This window comes from Alligator sinensis, unplaced genomic scaffold (assembly GCF_000455745.1).
Source record: "Alligator sinensis unplaced genomic scaffold, ASM45574v1 scaffold215_1, whole genome shotgun sequence".
Classification (NCBI taxonomy): domain Eukaryota; kingdom Metazoa; phylum Chordata; order Crocodylia; family Alligatoridae; genus Alligator; species Alligator sinensis.
The window spans coordinates 1,267,675-1,287,438 of NW_005842259.1; the positions used below are offsets into that span (position 1 = coordinate 1,267,675).

At 44.8% G+C, this 19,764-nt stretch overlaps 1 long non-coding RNA gene across 1 annotated transcript in view; it reads right to left on the reverse strand.

Annotated features, from left to right (window-relative positions):
• Positions 1–7,004: 7,004 nt before the first annotated feature.
• The window catches only part of LOC112550934, a 36,456-nt gene continuing 23,696 nt past the window's right edge, over positions 7,005–19,764 (reverse strand). Inside the window, exon 3 of the long non-coding RNA XR_003095018.1 lies at positions 7,005–7,883. This is a non-coding gene — a long non-coding RNA (uncharacterized LOC112550934). The remainder of the gene's footprint in view (positions 7,884–19,764) is intronic.

The window sequence follows — 19,764 nt, forward strand, 5'->3', positions numbered from 1 at the left end:
CTCACTCCCAGTGCCCCCCAGCCCTGCGGTACAGGCATGGGGCAGCGTGCAGCCCGACCCCGCACTCCCTGGCAGGGAAGAAGCTGGTGCGGAGCACAGGGAAAAGCAGCCTCTCCCCCACCCTGTGGCCTGTGCTCCCTGCTGCAGCCACTCATAGCCTGCTCAGGGCTGTCCTGAGCAGGCACAGGCAGCCCCAGGTGGGCTGTGAGCGGCCGCAGTGCGGGGCACCAGCCACGGGGCTGGCGAGGGGTCGCTTTTCCTGCACTCAGCACCAGCTTGTAACCCAGCCCCACTGCCAGCCTGGCCCCTGAGCCAGCTCCAGGCTTGCCCGTCGGGGCTGCACATGGTGGCAGCAGCTGCGGTCCCCCTGTTTGCCGCGCTGGGCAGCATTTGCTACTGCCGCCTCTGTGCTGCCCAGCGCACAAGCTTTGCAGTCAGCCTGTATTTTGCCCACCCCTGCCTTAGCTGGTCCTGGTCTGGATAGGCCAGCAGCCTATCTACCTCCAGCTGCCCTAAGTTGCATGCATGGACTGGCTGCCTGTTTAGAAGCTGCAGCTCTTTCAGTGTATAGAGACTACCTATGGTTCCGCAGTCTTTTACAGAATTGTCTACTCCTGATCACCTGGTTTATGACCCTCTAGTCTCTGGAGTCAAAGGTTGACCACCCATATTCCACAAAGCCCTTGATGCTCCCTTGTCAAGTCACTGACAGTTGACTTCAGCTCCATCCTGCAGGCATCACTCCTGCCTCTCAGCCTCACTCCTACTAAGATTGGTGATGATTTGTGTTTATATATTGCATGGACATCAAGGAATCCAGCTGTGGTTACCAACTCAATTCACAACCCTGGAGCCAGAAGAGAACTGGTAATTGAGAGCTGAAACTTACAGACTGATTTCCCCAAACCATCCTGACCCTTCAGATGAGTCTTAGAAATGAGTCTGAGATATGTGTCTTCTCACTGTGTGCTTTCAGATATGCTCTGCATTGCTGTAAACTAATCCTTAAGGGTGCAGGGGGCTGACTGTCATGCTTACATCGCAGTGAGTGTGCAGTGTCCTTAAAGAGAGCCATGAATTGTATTTCAATTTACTTTAAGACCTTTTCTGTTGTAGCAGAGTAAAGGACCATAATTATGGTTTGTTTACAGATGTGCAATAGTTTGCACCATACCTTAATCCAAATTCTTAAGAGTAGACAAGCCCTTAAATAACTATTGCACCATATTTCTACCCTACATTAATCTAATTCATCTGAGGCTGCTGTTTTCATATCCTAAGAAGCACTTTATTCCACTGCAAAAGAAATCTATTGTGGACCAGGCAGGCATGAAGATAAATTAAAGTAGAGGTAAGTGACTAAAGGAGCCTTTTTGGAGACTAATCTGCAGAGTGTAAGCATCTTTTGGAGGCCTTGCTTGTTGTCATAGTAACATAAGCCCTTTTCAAGCTAGTCACATACTATACCAATGTCTGGGGTAATTCTGGCCTAGCTTTTGCTCTGCATTTGTGCAGTACTTAGCCCCTGTCTACAGTAGTTGTGATGCTAGCCTAACATAAATGATGAATATCGGCCATCAAAATGCAATAAGCATCAGCACAGTACAATACAACTCAGCCTCCAGCAACAGTTCCTTCCCTCCTTTGCCACTGTCTCAGTCATGTCCCTCCTATTCAGAGTATGCACAGAGCTTTGGAGTCTGTGCTGAAAGTTAGCAAATCTGGGCTGTTTTGAAAACTAAATTTCAGTCATGCAGGCAGCCATCTCCTACATCTAACGGGGTTCAGGTTTAGTGTCTCTGCTGTGACTGTAAACCACAGCAGGATAGTGTGACAAGGGGAGGGAGTGGCAAGCCCTAAGCCATTTAGGCTAGGGACAGAAGTTACACACAAACTGGTTTAAGTCATCAGAAACTGGTTTAAACCTATAACAGAACAGAAGTTCAGAACACGTAAACCTGTTTCAAAATGGCTGAAACTGATTAAGATAAACCTGGCCGAATGTAGTATCAGACTTAACTGATTTGGGTCAAACTGGTTTATAAAACTTCTGTCCCAGACCCCTTCCTGGTTCAAGTTAAATCACAGTTCCCCAGCATGCTTTGCAGCCTGGGCTAGGATGTGCTGTCTGCTTTGAGAGAGAAGGGTTACAGGGACCAGGGGAGGCAAGGACTGCTCCCCCTAGGCAAACCCTGGCTGAGGTCTGGAGCTAGGGGGGGGGGGTTAAATCCCCCTTCCCCCAAGTATAGAGCTGCTCTGCTAAACTTACTGAAAGGTATTGCTGGCTGTGACTGTGGACTACAAATCCCAGAGGCACCTGGAAGCAGGAAGAGGAAGTGATAAGCAACTCTGCAGAGTCCTGCTGGTGTGATGCTGGACTGCGAATCCCACAGACCTCAGGGTAGCAGGAAGAGAAAGTGCGAGAGAGCTGTGCTCTAGTGCCCCCTGGCTTTTGGCCTGAGCCACTGCAGGCATGTGGCTGTATTTCCTGAATCAAAGGTAAATGCGTGTCCAGTTGTTTCTCAGTTTAATCTTTGCAGCTTAAACTAACCTGCAAAGACTGAATCTATTCAGCCTCAGGCTGTTTTGACTGTCTGTACTTAGTGCCTTAGAGGTTCAAAACCAGTACCTAACATTCCACTCAGCAGGGCAATGTGTAGGGTGTGCACGCGGGTGCATGCGCACCCCCTGCATGTAGCAGTGCACCCCCTGCAAAATGATTGCCCCTGGATGCTGCTGACACTGCCAGCATTGCCTGCGGATGGTCACCAACCCCTGGTTGGTGCTCACAACCCTGCCACCTTGCTGCTGATAGTGCTGGCAGCATCTGCAGGAGCTCCCTGCTCCCTACTGCCTCACTCGTATCGCTGCCGGTGCAGCCATGCCCCCCCAGCTGCCAGGGGCATGCTCCGGTCATACCACTCAGAAACCAACAGACAGTAACTGTGGATTCCAGAGTGGTGGGGCTATGGGCTCCCACTAAGGTACACCACTTATATTTATAGGCTGTCACAATCTGCATCAGCGTCACTTTCTGGGATGCCACAAATTGTGGCACTGACTACCTTTGTCTCCACAAGAATATATTAGTCTCAGTCTCAGCCTTCTACCCCTGGCATTATAGTTTTCCTTCTTGTTTCCTCCACCCCTGGTTATTTACAAACGGATAACCCAGGATGGTCAAGCTGGAAAAGAAAGTGCATGAGTACCACTCTATCAGTGACTGAGGGTAAAAAAGAAAATCCTGCCAAAGCCTTGAGTGGTTGTAAAATAAATGTTCTCTCCTCATATAAGTGCTGTATGTTCATTGATGCTTGTTGGTACATTCATATTGGGTAATTTTCACTTGCACTTTGTGGGTAAGTATAGAAGAGGTGTGGGCACAAGATTCTGCAACTATGGGGTGGGAAAGGCAGGAAGTTGAAGGACACTCTAAAACAGTAGTTCCCAACTAATTTAGACTCAAGGTATTCCTTTTTAGACTCAAGGCCCCCTCATTAGACTCAAGGCATCCATGAAAAAATGCCATCTGTTAGCTTTCGCTCATTTTTTTTTTTGACTGTGGAGAAATAGAGTATTTTTTTCTTTTGCAAAGAACTCAGGCCACAACAGGTCAGGAAGTTTTTGATACTATTTGAAATCTATTTGTAGGTGTTTGCATACCTAACTGTGCTAATATTGTGCGGCACCCTGAAAAGGAACTAGCAGTAATCCCTGGGTGATGTAGTATCCTGGTTGAGATTCACTGCTCCAAAATTTTATAACCCAGATTGACCCTTGGAATTTTCCTTGTTTTGCATCTTTTCCTGGTTTTCTTGTCCTTTACAACTTTTTTGTCTTTATAGCATACACTTTCTTTCTCCAAATTACATCCCCCCTCCCCCAGCTTTCTATATTGGGTTACCATACATGTGCTTTGCATACCTGTATAAATTATACATATTGCATGTCATGTTGTTCCTGGTATGCATGTCTGACACTAGGATGTGTGGAGGTATATCCAGATTTCCTAGTGGTACCTTACTAGGAACTGGCTTGTGGTGTATTGTGGGCCACAAGGGTGGAAATGATTTGGCTTATTACCATTGTACATAGTTGAGGCTCTTGCAGTTCTCCTGGACCCATTAAATGAGCTACTTGTGACTGTAGGTCATCTGTGCTACACTCAAGGGTGCATGCATGTCTGCATACTGACTTTTGTTGGCCTTACTTAAACATAGGCAGTTGCAGAACTTGGATGCTGAAGACTGGGTTTTTATGGCAGATTGAGCATACATGTTGAATGCTGTAATGCAGGAGTGGGCAATTACTTTGGGTGGAGGGCCAATTAACAAGTTTTGGTGAGCTATTGAGGTCTGCATGGGTAGCCCTACCCTTTGACAGTTGCACCCCACCCTCGCCATCTTGGGACTAGAAGTCCCACCCCTAACCCCTGACCTTTGCCACCAGAAGTCCCTCCCCTTGGCCTCCCCTGGTACTCCTTTTGTGGGGGGGAGGGGGTTGCCATCTTAGAACTAGGAAAAAAACAAATTGTATACTAAAAGTCAAACACTTACTATAAAATATTTTAATTTTATTACAAAAAATACTTGTGTCATGATTTGTGTTTGCATATTGTATAGAGAGGTGATTGCATAATAACTCAAAATAAATTCTTAGTTTTGTATATGGTATGTGTATTGTGTAGTATGTGTATGTGCGGTGTGTGCGTATGGTGGGCATGTATGGGGGGGTGTGGTAGGATGTGGGGGTTTGTGTGGGGATTGTGTATATATGGGGGGTTGTGGGGACAGGGTGTGGGTGTGACAGAGGGTGGGCTGTGCTGCAGGGAGCGAAGCCCAAACTGCCTTCCCCTGACGGGATGGGTGGGAAGGCAGCTGTCTCCAGCACGTGGGGCTTCCCTCCTGTGCCGTGCGAGTGCATGGGATGTGCATGAGTGGTGGGGAGCCCTGGCAATACAGACAGCCCAGGGGATGTGCAGCGCTGGCCGGAGCCATGTCCCACCGGGCACCTGTGCTCTGAGCGCCCCACCTGCTGCTGCTAATGCAGCCACCACCTGCCAGGGCTGTGTGCTATGGGGGAGTGTGGGAAGGTCCACACACCCTCCCCACCCTCCTTTACACCTACACGCTGCCCACCCCAGCTCCGCGCTGCTGCTGCCCCCTGTTCCCATGAGTGTGGGCTCCATGCTGCTGCCAGCCCCAGCCCCACAGTCCAGGCTCCCTCCCAGCTGCAGCCCAGCCCCTACTGTTTCCCTACCTGCTGCCCAGAGCCAGCAGGAGACTGGGGGAGCAGAGCAGGTCCCTGCGGGTTGCAGCAGTGGCAGTAGCAGCCCCACCCAGAAGCTGCACACTGGCCAGGCAGGCCCCCACCCCACACCCCTGAGGGTGAAAGCAAGGCCATAGGGTATGTTTGGGAGGCAAGTGTACATATGGGTGCCTTGCTCCCAGCCTTGTGGGCAGAAGGGGTTGGCAGGGCACAATTTGTTGGGGGTCTCCATGGCCCGGATGAAAGTGTCTGGAGGGCCAGATCCGGCCCGCGGGCTGTATTTTGCCTGTCCCCACGTGTAATTTCTGAGTGGTTGCCATGTGTATGTCAGTACTTTTGATATAGGAGAACTAGCACAGTATGATTGAATCATACCATATTGCAGATCTGAGATGAGCAGTTGTGGCTCCTGAATTCACACATGATGAAGCAGACCTTCGTTGAGCTTCAGGATTAAGGGATTCTACCCCTTCTGAAGTTTGAGAGGAGCCCTCTGATCCTGATTAGCTGGGGTTGGAGGAGGAAATGTAGGGGATAGAAGGGTGAGGCACCTCCCTACCTTTGGCAATGCCCAGGGTTTGGGCCCCACTCACCTACCCATCCTGATGCTACTGGTTATTACTGTAGCCTAAACATAGGGAGTGGGCTTACAGACTGTCTCTGCAATAACAGCTGGTTTGCAGGGAATGGGGTTACCAAATTGTGCGGGGGCCATTGTTAAAGCACATGTGCTTATAGTCTGGCCTCTGGAGGAAGGAAGCAAATATTAACTGGAAAGGGGTACTATTCCCTGGTTCTGCAGAGCTTGGTGCATACAGAGGAAGGTTTATGAACACCAGTGCAGGAAGTACAGGAAAGGCACATGATGCCAAATTACTAACTAGACCTCCTACTGAGAAGCTGGGATCCTGTTCCCTCTGACTGAGATTGTCAGTGGGCTTGTTGGTGCCCACTGTAGTTTTGAAGGATGCTGCCTGGCCTTTCCTGGTGCAGCCTAAGAAACTGTACCCTGGTCTCAAATAACTGGGAAAAGAAAATTTAGTTACACACTTAGCTATGGCAGGCTGGGGGTGGAGGGTGCATTTGACAGGCTGAAAGCAAAATGGTGCTGTCAACAAAGATGGAGTGTGCATTTCATAGGCTGAAAGCAAAATGGTGCTGTCAACAAAGTGTTTGGATGACATTATGTCACAAGTGCTGTGCATATGATTGTGGCCTGCTGTGCTCCACATAACATCTGGAGGCTAAAGGTAAGTGTTTTGGATGGACCTAACACTGATGGTTTGCTTGGACTTGTTCACACAACCAGAAAGTGCAACCATCAATACTGACACTGTCAGGCGGTACAGAGGGAGGCAAGGGATATAATGAAATTGCCATATGTGTCCAAGCCTGGCCAGATAGAATGGCACTGATGAGTAATTCACTGGAAATATGCATGGTTCTTGCTTGAGTAGATTTGATCAGAGAACCTGCTATGTTCCTTCTCTTCAATCTGCTTTGTTTTGCTTTCAAAGTGAATAAGGAACCGGGTGTATTTTTTTTCTTTCCCATTGTAATTTCACATTATAAACTATAGTAGCCTATGAACTATTATTTCAAAATGCAGAAGGGGGGGGGTTGCTGTAATCACTTTGGGACTGCTTATTCTCTATGAATTTTTGGTTGTCATTAGCTACAGCCTTTTTCATCTTGATGTTCAGATTTCCAAGGCTTTGCCTCTTGCAATCAATTTTAGTTTAAATCTTTGTGTTTATGAGTTTTGAACCCTGGGGTGCCAGGTAAATTGGTTTCCATATGCTGTGTTCTTGATAGTTTAATAAAATCACTTTTCTGCATAATTTAGATGTTTATTTCTTTGCACATACCATGACAACAACCAATTTCAGACAGAAAAGTAAGTTTTAGTTCAAAGGAAACAAAAGGCTTTGTAGGCTGACCAACTGTCTGTGCTATCCATTCCAAACTTATTCCAGATGTCTGGGCTTCTTCAAGTCGGGGGCAAGGTGCAACTAGTAGCCCTAACTAAGGTTCAACAAAACCCCCAAATTGGCAATACCTCACAGGAACCTGGAAACAGACCTCATTAATACTTGTAGTACTAGTTAACCATAGCCTTTTTCCTGGCTCTCCTCCCCCCACCCATGTACTGCACAGGGCTCCACAGGACTGAGCATGTAGACTTTGTCTGGCACCTCCAACTCTGTTCCTGAACTACTCCATTGCCTAAGTAACTCTGAAAGTTTAGAAATCTATGCATTATTTGTAGCAAGGCACAGCCCACTGGAGAGGCTGGAGGAACAGGTACTTCTTCAAGACTATGTGGGCAAGAAGTATATAAATGCTGGGACCAATTGAGAATCATGGTGACTAGGACATCCTATAAGTATATGGTTCTGCTCCCTATCAAATCTCTCCTGATAGGGCATTCTCCATCTCTCCCTGTTCCCCTTCCTCCTGCACCTCCTGGATCTCCCTGCATTTCTTTTTTTTTTTACTTTCTTTCTTTCTCTGTTGCATCTTTGCTGCTATATTGTCAGTGGCCCTCTTTTGTTTTCCTTGCCCATGGGGCTGGCTGTTCATTCAGGGGTGGTATGCCCTTCTGATCTTGAAGTCTGCCAAGACAGTGGAAAAGAAGGTTATTCTTTTTTCATGCTGTGGATAAATTACAATGCTTCTTTTTTGCATCAACACAAAGCCAGCATTTGCAATGTTGATGACTTTTTGTATACCTCTTTTTTTGTGGAATCTGCTAATCAGAAGCTGTGGATGCACACTTTGCACCAGAACAACTTCACACATCATATTAGGAGCACTCTTCACTTCCTTTTAAACATGTTTGGGGGCCAGTTTTAGAATTCTAACAGGGTCTCTAGTTCCAACACTGGTCTTTGTCTCTCTTCCAAGTTACCCTGTACAGTGAAGACATTAAATGCATTGGAAAAGAAGTGATATTCCAGCAAGAAGCATGATTCCAATAGCATGTGCAAATGAGATTGGGTAGGAGCCTAGTGACAAATTAGTATATGAGCAAATGGTGGGTCTTGTGGGCTACAGAGGAGAACCTGTAAAGTTTGCTCTACCAGACAACTTGCCTGACTACAAGTCTTTCATAAAGCAGGAATTCTAGTTTAACATCTTCCCTGAGTGGAGGAAAATTGGGAGTAACCTCAATAAAATGCTGAGTTAAACAGTGGGTGACTGATAGCTATGAACTGCTAGCCTTCCCCTCCCATTTGCCAAAGCAGTTGTCCTCTTAAGTGGCTCTTGGAAGAGTCATTTGTGCTGTGTAGAGGTTCATGTTCCATGTTACAGGTACAACTCAAACTCTGAATGCCTTGTACCTGTAACACCTTACAGACCAGTCACCCAACCTATACTTCCTTAGCTTACTTGTGAGAATGTTGTGGGAGCCCATATCAAAAGCCTTGCTAAAGTCAAGGTATATCACGTTCACTGCTCTTCCCACAGCCACGGAGTCAGTCATCTTGTCTTAGAAAGCAATCAGGTTGTTCAGGCGTAGCTTGACCTTGGTGAATCCATGCTGATTGTTCCTAATCATCTTCTCCAAATGCTTAGAAATGGATTCCTTGAGGACCTGCTTTGTGATTTTTCCAGGGACTGAGGTGAGGTTGACTGGTCTTTAGTTCCCCAGATCCTCCATCTTCCCTTTCTTAAAAATGGGCACTTCTTTTTCCAGTCACCCAGGACCTCTCCCACTTGCCATGAGTTTTCAAAGATGATGGCCAGATGCTCTGAAATCATATCAGCCAACTCCCTCAGCACCCTCAGGTGCATTCTTTACTATTACTTTTTTAAGGGTTTGTGCTTAAAGATTATAGATACCCAGGGTACCTCTAGTATAGTAGTTCTTAATCTCACTGACCTCAAGGTACGCTTCCATACCTTTTGTGAATTGATGGGCATCAATTTCAAAAGTCTAATTTATATATTACAGCACTTGCTGTGTTATTCTTGATCTTAGGAAGAGGCAGGGAGACCCCTTGTTCTCATTAAGCCTTTATTGCAACAACTAGCCCCTGATCCAAAATGGTCAACTGACCACTTCCTGTGGATGACATCACTCTTTTTAGTAAGGGAGTTAACCCTTACTACTACATCCCCCTTTCTCAGGGGAAAACTCGATACACATTTAATTACAAAAGAAACCTAAGCAAAACAGAAACATGGGTAAGTATTCGTTTAGAACAGACTAATTCACAGGTGTAATCTCTTTGGTGGAACTGAGGCATGTCCGGACCTAGTGTGATAAACAGGTGGGATTTGACAGAGATGTTATTGATTTCTACAGAGGAGACCCCTAGGCACCTCCACCCAGTATGAACGAGGAGTATCTGCCCTAGCCTGGATGGTGTCTTGGGCCCCTGGATCTGGAATTCAAACTTCCTGCTGGGGTGAAAAAGCAGGAACGTGTCTTAAAGCATGCCTCGCATCATAGTTCCATCTCTGATGGTCCTTTATCTGTTTGTCTGTCTCACAAAATTCCTGTGGATCAAAAAGTTTTGGAACCAAGTCATTGATCATACTTGGGAGGGTTATATGGAGTCAGTGACTCATCAGCAACTCAGCTGGACTCCATCCATGCTCCAGTGGCATTGAGCAGTGTCTTAGAGCTCTTCATTCTTCTGGAGCAAATTCTTCACAGTCCACACCGCATGTTCTATTTCTCCATTACTACGGGGGATATGTGGACTGCTGGTGACATGCTGAAAGTCATACTGGGCTGCAAACTGCTTAAACATGGCTCCAGAAAATTCTGGGCCATTGTCAGTTCTTAAAACTGAAGGTATGCCATGGCATGCAAATATACTCTTCAATGCCATTATAAGTCTATCTGTTGTGGTGCTCTAATTGTACCATCTCCAACTAACAAGAATAATAATCAGTAGCAATGATGTAAGCAAAACCCTTCCAGGTGAATAAATCAGCTCCCAACATCTGCCATGGATGATCCGGTAAATCAGTCATAATGCATGGCTCCACAGGGACTGGTCAGTGTTGAGCGCAAACCTTACAATTGGCCACCCAGTTGTGTATGTCATCACAGATGGAGGGCCACCAAACTGTCTGACAAGCCCTGGCTTGACATTTTGTAATGTCCTGGTGAGCATCATGAATCTTCTCTAGGATTTCCTGGTGTAGTGTTGAAGGTATCAGTACTCTGTCAGAGACTTAGGTTTCACAACAACATGGAGATTGAGTCTCTCTTGCTGCTACTTTGCCAGTTCACAGTCCTTGAATCTTACTTGCGGCAATCCTTCAAGCAGTATTTCTTTATCTTTTGACAAGAGGAATCAGCTTCTTGAGCTTCCCGACTTCTCATTTGTAGTGAAGCAGATATGGGTATCTCATCTGCAGTAACGTCCACATAAACAGCAATATCTCTCTCCTGGTGGAGTTCTTCTGGATACAGTGGAGTCTGTAATGGTGCCCTAGAAAGAATATCAGCTGTTTATAGCTCTTTTCCAGGGATGTCTACCATATTGTAGATGAATTTCAGCATTCTGAGGTGAAATCTCTGAATTCTTGATGGAAGTTCATTGAGAGATTTGTTTCCTAACAGAGACACAGTTGGCTTGTGATCAGTTTGTAAAGTAAAAGTCAGACCCACAAGGAAATTTCTGAGTTGCTCACATGTCCATATAACTGCTAGTGCTTCTTTTTTTTATTTGTGTTTATTGAGTTTCAGGTGGAGCAAGCACTCTTAACACAAAAGCAATAGGGGCCCAGTGGCCCGCTTTCTGACATTGTTGTAATGTTCCTCCAAGCCCATATGATGAAGTGTCTGCTGCAATACGCGTTTCGCATGTGCGATCATATTGGGCCAGTATCAGGGAGGAACTGAGTATAGATTTGATCTCATTGAAGGCTAACTGCTGAGCCATATGTTCTTGTCACTTAAGAGGTCTCTTAAAGGCTTTGTTATTGTTGCCAAGTTTGGCACAAAACAGCCCAAGTATATGGCTATGCCTAAAAATCTGCATCGTTTGGGGATATCTTTGGGTTCTGGGACCCCCTCGTTGGCTGCAACTTTTGATGGAACTGGCTGGATTCCATGTGATGTAATCCCATGTCCCACAAACAAGCTGCAAAGTAGCAAAGATGCACTTTTCATTAAATATAACTCTAGCTTCTTGGAGTTTTCTGAGTGTTGCATCCACTCTTGCATCATTTTGTGCCTTGGTGGTCCCAAAAAATCAAAATATCATCAGCATGGCAAAGGACACCTACTAGGCCATCCAATATCTATGACATTCAAAACTGAAAGAATTCAGGAGTTGATGAGTTTCTGAAAGGTAGTTGTTTAAACCAGTAGTATCCAAATGGAGTAATAAAAGTTGTTAGCTTGGATGATTCAATGGCCAGAGGAATCTGCCAGAACCCTGCCCGAGCATCCAATTTTGTGAAAACTTTAGCTCCTGCAAGTTGAGCCAAGGTGTGTTCCGCAGAAGGAAGAATATGTCCTTCTCTGCACATATACTTGTTCAGCTATGTGAGGTCGACACATATCCTAATCTTACCATTGGGTTTGGGCACAACCACCATCCCAGAACACCAAAGAGTAGGTTCTTCAATCCTTGCAATTACTCCTGTTTCCTTCATGTGTGTTAGCTCTTCTTTAACGTTGTCCATTAGTGGCAAAGGTACCTGTCTTGGAGTAGCTAATGCATATGGAATGGCATCAGCTTTTAGGTGCATCTGATATTCACCTGACATTTTTCCCAGACCAGAAAAGACCGATGGGTATTTGGTTCTGTAGTACTGCTCCAAGGATTTCTGGCCCACTATTTCATCTAGTCGATGGACAAGTTGCAGTGCCTATATAGCCAGTAAGCCAAGTAAAGGCACAGCAATATTACCAATCCTAAACTTCCTGGTCTATACATCTCCACTTCAGTGTCATCTTTGCAGTAAAGGATCCCAGTACTTTGAGGGTAGTGTCTCCTGGTCCCCATGGCTGTTTAGTCAGGATAAGGAGAAATCCCATCCTTATATGGGCTGTAGTAAGAATCAGGGATAGCTGAGACTACTGCTCCTGTATCTATTTTAAATGGCATTGGCTGTCCGTTGAGCTCAATTTCTGTCATCCAGACTCCTGGGTCCGAAGGAAGACTCTGTAACTTCATCTAAAAGTACCGTGCAATCCTCTGCATCCTTTTCTGTGACTTTACAGACTCCAGTGGTGGAATGACAAACTGAAGCATAGCGACCTTTCTTTTTACATCACTGACTTCTCTTCTGTGGCAGGACACTGAACATGACTATGTCCTGGATTTTGTCTATACCTGTGGCAATGGCCTCCTTTCCCACTTGTTTGCCGCTGTGGGCGCAGGTGGGTCCACTCCCTGGATTCGTTGTGCCTGTCAATTCTATTTGGATTTGTTTGTAGTTTCTATACTGTGAACATTGCATCCATATTAACTAATGCCTGACAGGACTGAGAATCCTGATTTCTCTCTGTTGCTGTTTAACTAGCTCTGATTAGCGAGCCTGTGTGATAGTCTTCTAGAGCATTAAATCAGGGTCCAACTGTAATCTTTGTGAGAGCTCTGTATAATGAAGCCCCACAACTAGGCAGTCCTTAATTAGCTACTCTTTAAGCTCCCCATATTGGCAGGATTTGGCCATTGTATACAAAGATGCGATTAATCTGTTTACAGATTTTGAAGGTTCCTGTTTCCAGAGATTTAATCTAGTTCATTCATAAATCACATTTCTTTTGCTCAGAAAATGATCAGTTAATGCTTCTATCACTGCAGCATATTGCTTTTTCTCTGCATTTGTAAGAGGTAGTGACAACAAAATTTCATCCTCCTGATCTCTCAGAGTAGATAAGAGTACTCACTTGGTAAGCTTCCGACTATTCGTCCAGACCCAGCACTTCCCTAAAGTGATTAAAATGCCAGATCCATCAAGGCCATTTTCCAGGGGATTGGAAATCACACTGTTCTGGTGATGCAACTTCGAGTGCTGGCATGGTCTCTGTAGTCAGCCACAGAGCTGTACTGGGTTCTGCTGCAGGTAGAGGCTCCCGGCTCTGCCCTGCACTGGATTCAGCTGCTGCTAGAGTTAGATCCATCAGTTGGGAATCACCTGGCCCGATTTCCTGTTGATGGCATGATTTACCACTTCTCACACCATGTGTTTTTCTGGATCTTAGGAGGATGCAGGGAGACTCCTTGTTCTCATTAAGTCTTTATTGTAACAACTAACCCCTGACCCACAATGGTCAACTGACCACTTCCTGTGGATGACATCACTCTTTAGTTGCTACTAAACTTACCTCCTTGTAGAGGAGCCTGTCTGGCAGATTAATCAAGTAGGAGCATGCCTGAGCTAGAAGTTATCTTCTCTCATCACACCTTGTTTATCTTCTCACACCTCTTGGCAAACTTTGAAGGATTTTGCAGCATCCTGCTTGGGCATCACTGCTCTAGAATATGATTTGTTGCCCTACCCCTCTCCAATTTAGGACTGGATTTGTGTTTCTACATTTTTTTAAATTAGATCAGAGCTACTGGAAGCAGTCTGGATGCAGTAGCACAGAACTCAGTATAGGCAAATTTTCTGTTCTCTTTGGCTAGCTTCTCTAAAAGTCAGCGTCTCAGTAAGCTTAGTGTCAGTAAAGCCTGTGGACATCACTTGTTGTGTTCGGTAACTTTCTCCCTGAAGCCATTCCAGTATGTTCGCCTGATCACAGGGAGACAAACACAGAGGATCTGCCAACCGTTAACTCTTTTCTTGCCAGTAATGATGAATTGGATGGGGTTGCGCTGCTTTCACACTGAACAGAATCCAGTGCCGGATCATTTCAGACTGAGGACTCTGGCAGCAGCTGGTTGCAACAGCAACTGCTTTTCCCAGGATTGGCCAGAGTCTTTTGGGTTGACTTTTTTCCTTTGCTTCTGTTCCAGGAAAAAGTTTTCTTGGGAGAAACGTCTGTTTCAGAGAAATATATTGTTTCACTTCCCCTTCCTTGGGGAATTACTTTTTTTGTTTGGTTGGATCAGGCCTGCTCAATCAAACCGAATAGCATATTGTAATGTGAATGCAATGTGTGTAAGAGCAGGAGGAGCCAGGGGGTAGTTCACTGTTAATTTGGCCTGCATCTCGTAGAAACTGTTGCAGGTGGGCAGAGAGGGAGCAAGGGTCAAAGAAAGAGGAAGCTTGAGGTTGGAGTAAAGAGAAGAGAGAGCAGCATACACATGGCACCTGGTCAGCCCTGCACAAGGGAGTACACAGTGGAGTTGGAGATCTCACTGGTTTGGTCATCCAGGGTTGTGGATTAAAGGAGCTGGATTCAGACTTGGGGGTTGCTGTGGGCTGCTGTTTGAGTTCTCTAGGGACTAAAGGCTTATTTGGGGACACCTCCAGAGGTGTGTGGGGTGGAATTTAAGGTGCTGAGTATATGTTACTACAGTGTTAATGTTTCTTTACCTTTCACCTGTTCCTTCCCTTTGGCCAGTTGGCTTATGACCCTAACCCCTGTGATTTTTCTATATAAAAGTAGGAATCCCTCCCCCTTGCTGCTTGTGCCAGGTTCTTGGGCTGCAGGGTTGGCACAATATTTATAAGGCCGTGTCTTAGGCATTGCAAGGGCAATAAGTTAGCAGCATGCTGTGATGTGTACATCACGCAGTTCATGACCACGTTACCTACCTTAGCTCTGTTCCTGATTTCATCTGTACCTGTTCAGTAGCTTATTCATTCCTAATGCACTGCAAATAAGATTTCTCTCACAGCTCTCCCCCACTAATGGCAGCTGTTCCTGCAGTCCTCAATCTTATGGAAGTGCCTTGATGTTTAAGAAATGCCATCTCCTAAAGCAGCTATAGGCAGCTTGATAGTATTGTGATTAAAGCCTGTAGACTCCATAGGGAAAACAGGAATTGCGCAATCTATTACCATTATTTTTCCTTCCATTACAATCCACAGACATCCATCCTGCCTCTATGACAATGGGGATAAGTGGACTATGCACAGCTTTTCCCTTACTAGTTTGGATGAAGGTGCATTTGGCTGTGCAATGGGAACGGGAACAAAAGTGTCTGTTGGTAGGTCAGTGTATCTCCCCCTCACTTTAAGGGGAGGCAGGTGCTGCTGGGTGAGGGTACAGTCAGCAATAATATTTGTTAGAGGTGGGTTTTTTTTACTATTTGGTTTCATCTCATTCCTTTCAACACTGCTGGAGCAACAACAGCCTATGGATATTGCCTTTATCTCCTTTACAGCCAAAGGGCATTCTCTCTCTTCTTGCCATGCATTTGTATGTGAGGAGATATAGGACTGATGGCTGAAGCAGGCCAAGTGTTGCAGCCAAAAAAATACTATTGCATTAATTTCCTGGGGGGAAGGGGTGGAATGTGAGGTCCAGCTTGAGGGTATCACCCAAGGGAACAGAAAAAGTCTGAGGAATAACTGAGGGTAAAACTCAGGAGTTCAACTCAGAGTCTTCACTGTGCTATGCTTACTCCCAGGCATCAATTGTAAAGGAAGCAGCAGAGGTAGGAAAAGGGCTGTGTATGTGAGTGGGGAAAAATGGAAAAGGATGTTTGCTATGTTTGTAACAAACACACCACCAATGTAGAGCTACTGTGCTGATAGGAGCAGAGAGAGAGGGACGGGGGGCTTGCATAGAAGAATGACAGCAGAGCAACACTAACATCTTGGCTCCAAGATTAAAACACAGAGGCAGTTTCTAAATGGAAACTGGCAGTGGAGAGAACTTGGGAGGATAGAATGACAAAATGAAAAGCTCCATCTTCAAAGGAAAACAGATATCTTATGTATATGAACCACTTACTATATACAGATGGAGTATCATGTACATAAAACCTGCAAAACCTAATTGCAGTTCTCTTTGCTCACATCCATGCAACTGGAATAAATGGACAAATGCTATTCCCATTGTTCCCCTCATCTAATATATATGTAGAAACACAAATCCTAAGTTCTAAGTTGGGGAGACCAAGTCATCATAATCAGAAGGTTGTTTTGGTGCCCATGTGAAATTAGTTGCCGGTGAGGAAGAAAGGGACACACAGGAAAAATCATTACCATTGTTGGTACCCATGGTGATATTTTCAACAGAGAAACCAAAAAAGACTAAAGTCCTAGTATGTATTAGAAGTTGGCCCACACAAAGAAGGTGTGTAGCCAGCAGGGGAGCTGAAGCACTGCTGCTAGAGATGCTGCACGTTGTGGGTAAAAGGCCTCAGTCTCCAGAATCTGTCAATACTCTAAATTTACTTTCAGAAGAACATTTTGTGCTTAAAACTTAAATTCCTGTTTCTTTCCATCATGGAAATTTGTACTGATGCCCCTCTGCTGTGCTACTTGCCTCCAACTCCCAGGTAGGGAGCTGTTTGATAGCATCACTTTCTGGTATTCAGCCAGTATCTGTGTACAGGCTTCCTTTGCTTTATGCCGGTTCTGTATGTGCGAATTCACTCTTATGTGATGACTCTCTTTATACCAAAAATTCGTCATATGCAAGGTAAATTCACTCTTATGCAATCGGTATGGTGGAAGCCCGCAGTCAGCTGCTTTGTGCAATGCATTGTAGGAGTGATGCACACCAAAATATAGTCTCCCGTGTGAATCTGTGCTCCTCGCTCATTGTCTGCGACATGTGTTTCTGCAGTTGCCATCCCCATTATGATAATGCCCAGTGCTTGTGTGTACTGTCTGCTGATGGTGAGTACCAAAATTGTCTTATAAAAGTGGTAGAAATGGGTCTGGAGGTCAGTACAGTCAAGGTCTTGGAACGCATCCCTATTTGTTACATTGTAAAGTGGGTTCCCTTTATGTAAATTTGAGTTATGTGCTGTTTTCCAGGAGCGCCATGTACAGAATAAAGCGAGGGAAACCTGTTTAGACAGATGTTTAAGGGCTATGGTTAAACCAACAGGCAGGATGCAAACTTCTTTTTTAACACATGCAACCAGCCTAATTCTCCAAATGAGCTAAGTAAATTTAAACTGCAGGGGGATAGGAATTAGTGACTGGTTGTCAGGTAAGTTGGTGAGGGGAAGTACAGCTGTATTTCATTCTCAGCAGTAATTGCAGCTCTGCCTGTGTCTGTCAGTTGAAAGAGGCTCTCTGCTTAACTTGTAATCCTGATGGCATCAATTTATAGGGGTTTGTCTCCGGAGTGCAACATGGGTCTCATAGACAGATTCCATACAACAACATTTCCCTGATATGTTAGCCTATCCCCTGCTTCAGGAAGTTGAATCTTAACCAGAGTGTTTTTCCCAAACATTTTAGAAGCCTTTTATGAGTTAAACAAATGTACCCAGCGTGAAGAAATGAGAAGATATTTAAATGGATTGAAAATAAATCACTTCCGTCTCACCATAACTCACTTGTGTGTTGCCTTTGTGATATCCTAATCTTGCTTCCTAATACTCCTCTGAATGATCTCTCAAGAAAAGCAGGCTACACAAGACCCAAATTTCTGATGTGCAAGATGTATTGGAATGGGGGAGGGAACGTTTTGAGGGGAGGAGGACACTTCAGACCATTTTCATTTCTCATCAAGAAGCAAAAATGTGCAAAAAGTACCCCCCCCATACCTTCTTTTTATTGCCCTGTGGAGGTCACCAGTAGAGATGGATCATGTGGAACGAATCCATTAGCAGTTAGAGCCATGTATGTTATTGCTTGAATAGCTTATTAAATACCTCCTACATTTCATGCAGGTGCTCTGGACAACACAGAATTAAACACAAAGTAGATTAAAAGGATTTATTTTGGTAGCAACAGTTTCTGGGAAGTCTGATGCAATTCAGGGCTTTATTGCCTGGCTACAGATGATACTAGCCAAACTCACAATCAGCTACTACTTGCATCAAAATAATTATATAAAGGTGCCCCTATTGTTCCTCTTAAACTTGCTGGCTGAGCTTTTCCTTCGAGTTTCCCACTGGTGCTGCTCTACCTAGAACTGTAGAAATCTCAGTGTAAGGTACCTGTGATTTTATCACCGTGTCATCCAGTCCTCCTAAAAGCTAGCCTAAGTCTGAATATCTGCAACCTGTTTGTACCTGTGAAGGAGCTGTGCTAGTGTTAAAAAAAGTGAGAAAGTTTTACTTTTTATACTGATATCCTCACTGTTTAGGACATGTTTCTTTTGTTCATGCAGACAAGAAAAAAGTGTTAAACTACAATCACATTTTACTATCTTATTACTGTAGTGTACATAGGCATAACAATGTTCTAAGTTTCTGGTCTACATAAGGTATGATTGCCTTCCTGGTTATGTCTTCATTGTCAGATTTGGAACCAATAATTCACTACTACAAATCCAACTCTAGTGGTAGCAATAGCAATGGACATGTAAAGCTCTGTGGGTGTGCGTCTCCGTTGCCCCCCGTGTCACCTAGTATGATTGGACACCATAGTTTCAGACATCTAAATCCTGTGGGTGCTGTCTCTACCATTGTTGATATCAGGAAAAAATGGTAAATCCATAACCTAATTGTTATGATGCATAAAAGGCTCCAGTGTCTTTTTCCAGCTACATCATGGTGGTTTCTTATCTTACAGATTTCACAAATCAAACAAAGGTGGTTTGTTTGATGCCTGCAGTTAAGGTTTCTTGATCGCTTCCATTCCAAGACCCTGTGGTTTATACCTTTGCCAGACTGTTCGCTTGAGCCGAAATGTTCCATGTTATGTGTCTGTCTTGGACTGAACGTGTCTGGAAAGCTTCAGTTAAAATAGTTCAGCTGTTTCTCAGGACCAGATGGTAGAAGTACTGTGTATATTTTACTCATGTTGAAAAATGCTCACAGCTGGTTTATAAAGCAGCTCTGTCACTTCCATGTTTTGCAGCAGGGAATTGAGATTTGGCATAAATTACCATGGTATCAGGGATGTGTTGTTGTGAAGTACCACCCAGAAATTAAACTGTAACTTTTTGGCAACCCCTCCACTCCCTGCAGTGTGTATGTTTTCACTCAAGTGTGGTTAGAGTTTGACTACTACACTCTCAGAAGATTCATTCTGTACTAAGCATGGTCCATCCTCTTATAATTTGTACATGCCAACTAGATTGTGTGTCCTGTCCCCACCAAGCACCTAAGCATGCACCAACACCCCCATCCTGAAGAGGAACAGGACTTCCTTACTTCTCCCAGCTGCTGAAGGCAGCTCATAAGAATAATGTTGTTGAAATAAGATGCTTGAAAGCCAGAATACCCAAATGTAAGGTGCCTCAAGGAACCTTAACTGTGATGTATTTTTATCCCCTGTCATCATGACCTATCTAACAATGAAGTCCTGCATGGAGTAATCTTATTTGCAAACGATTGTTCATCATCCACATTTTCATGAGGACCACAAACTCTTAGTTACCACAGGATGAATATGATGCAGATATATTATTAATAGATTTTAAACTCAGAGGGGATAATTATATTAGCTAGTCTGACATCCTTTATCTCAGGCCATTTCACCCGCTGTGCTTAA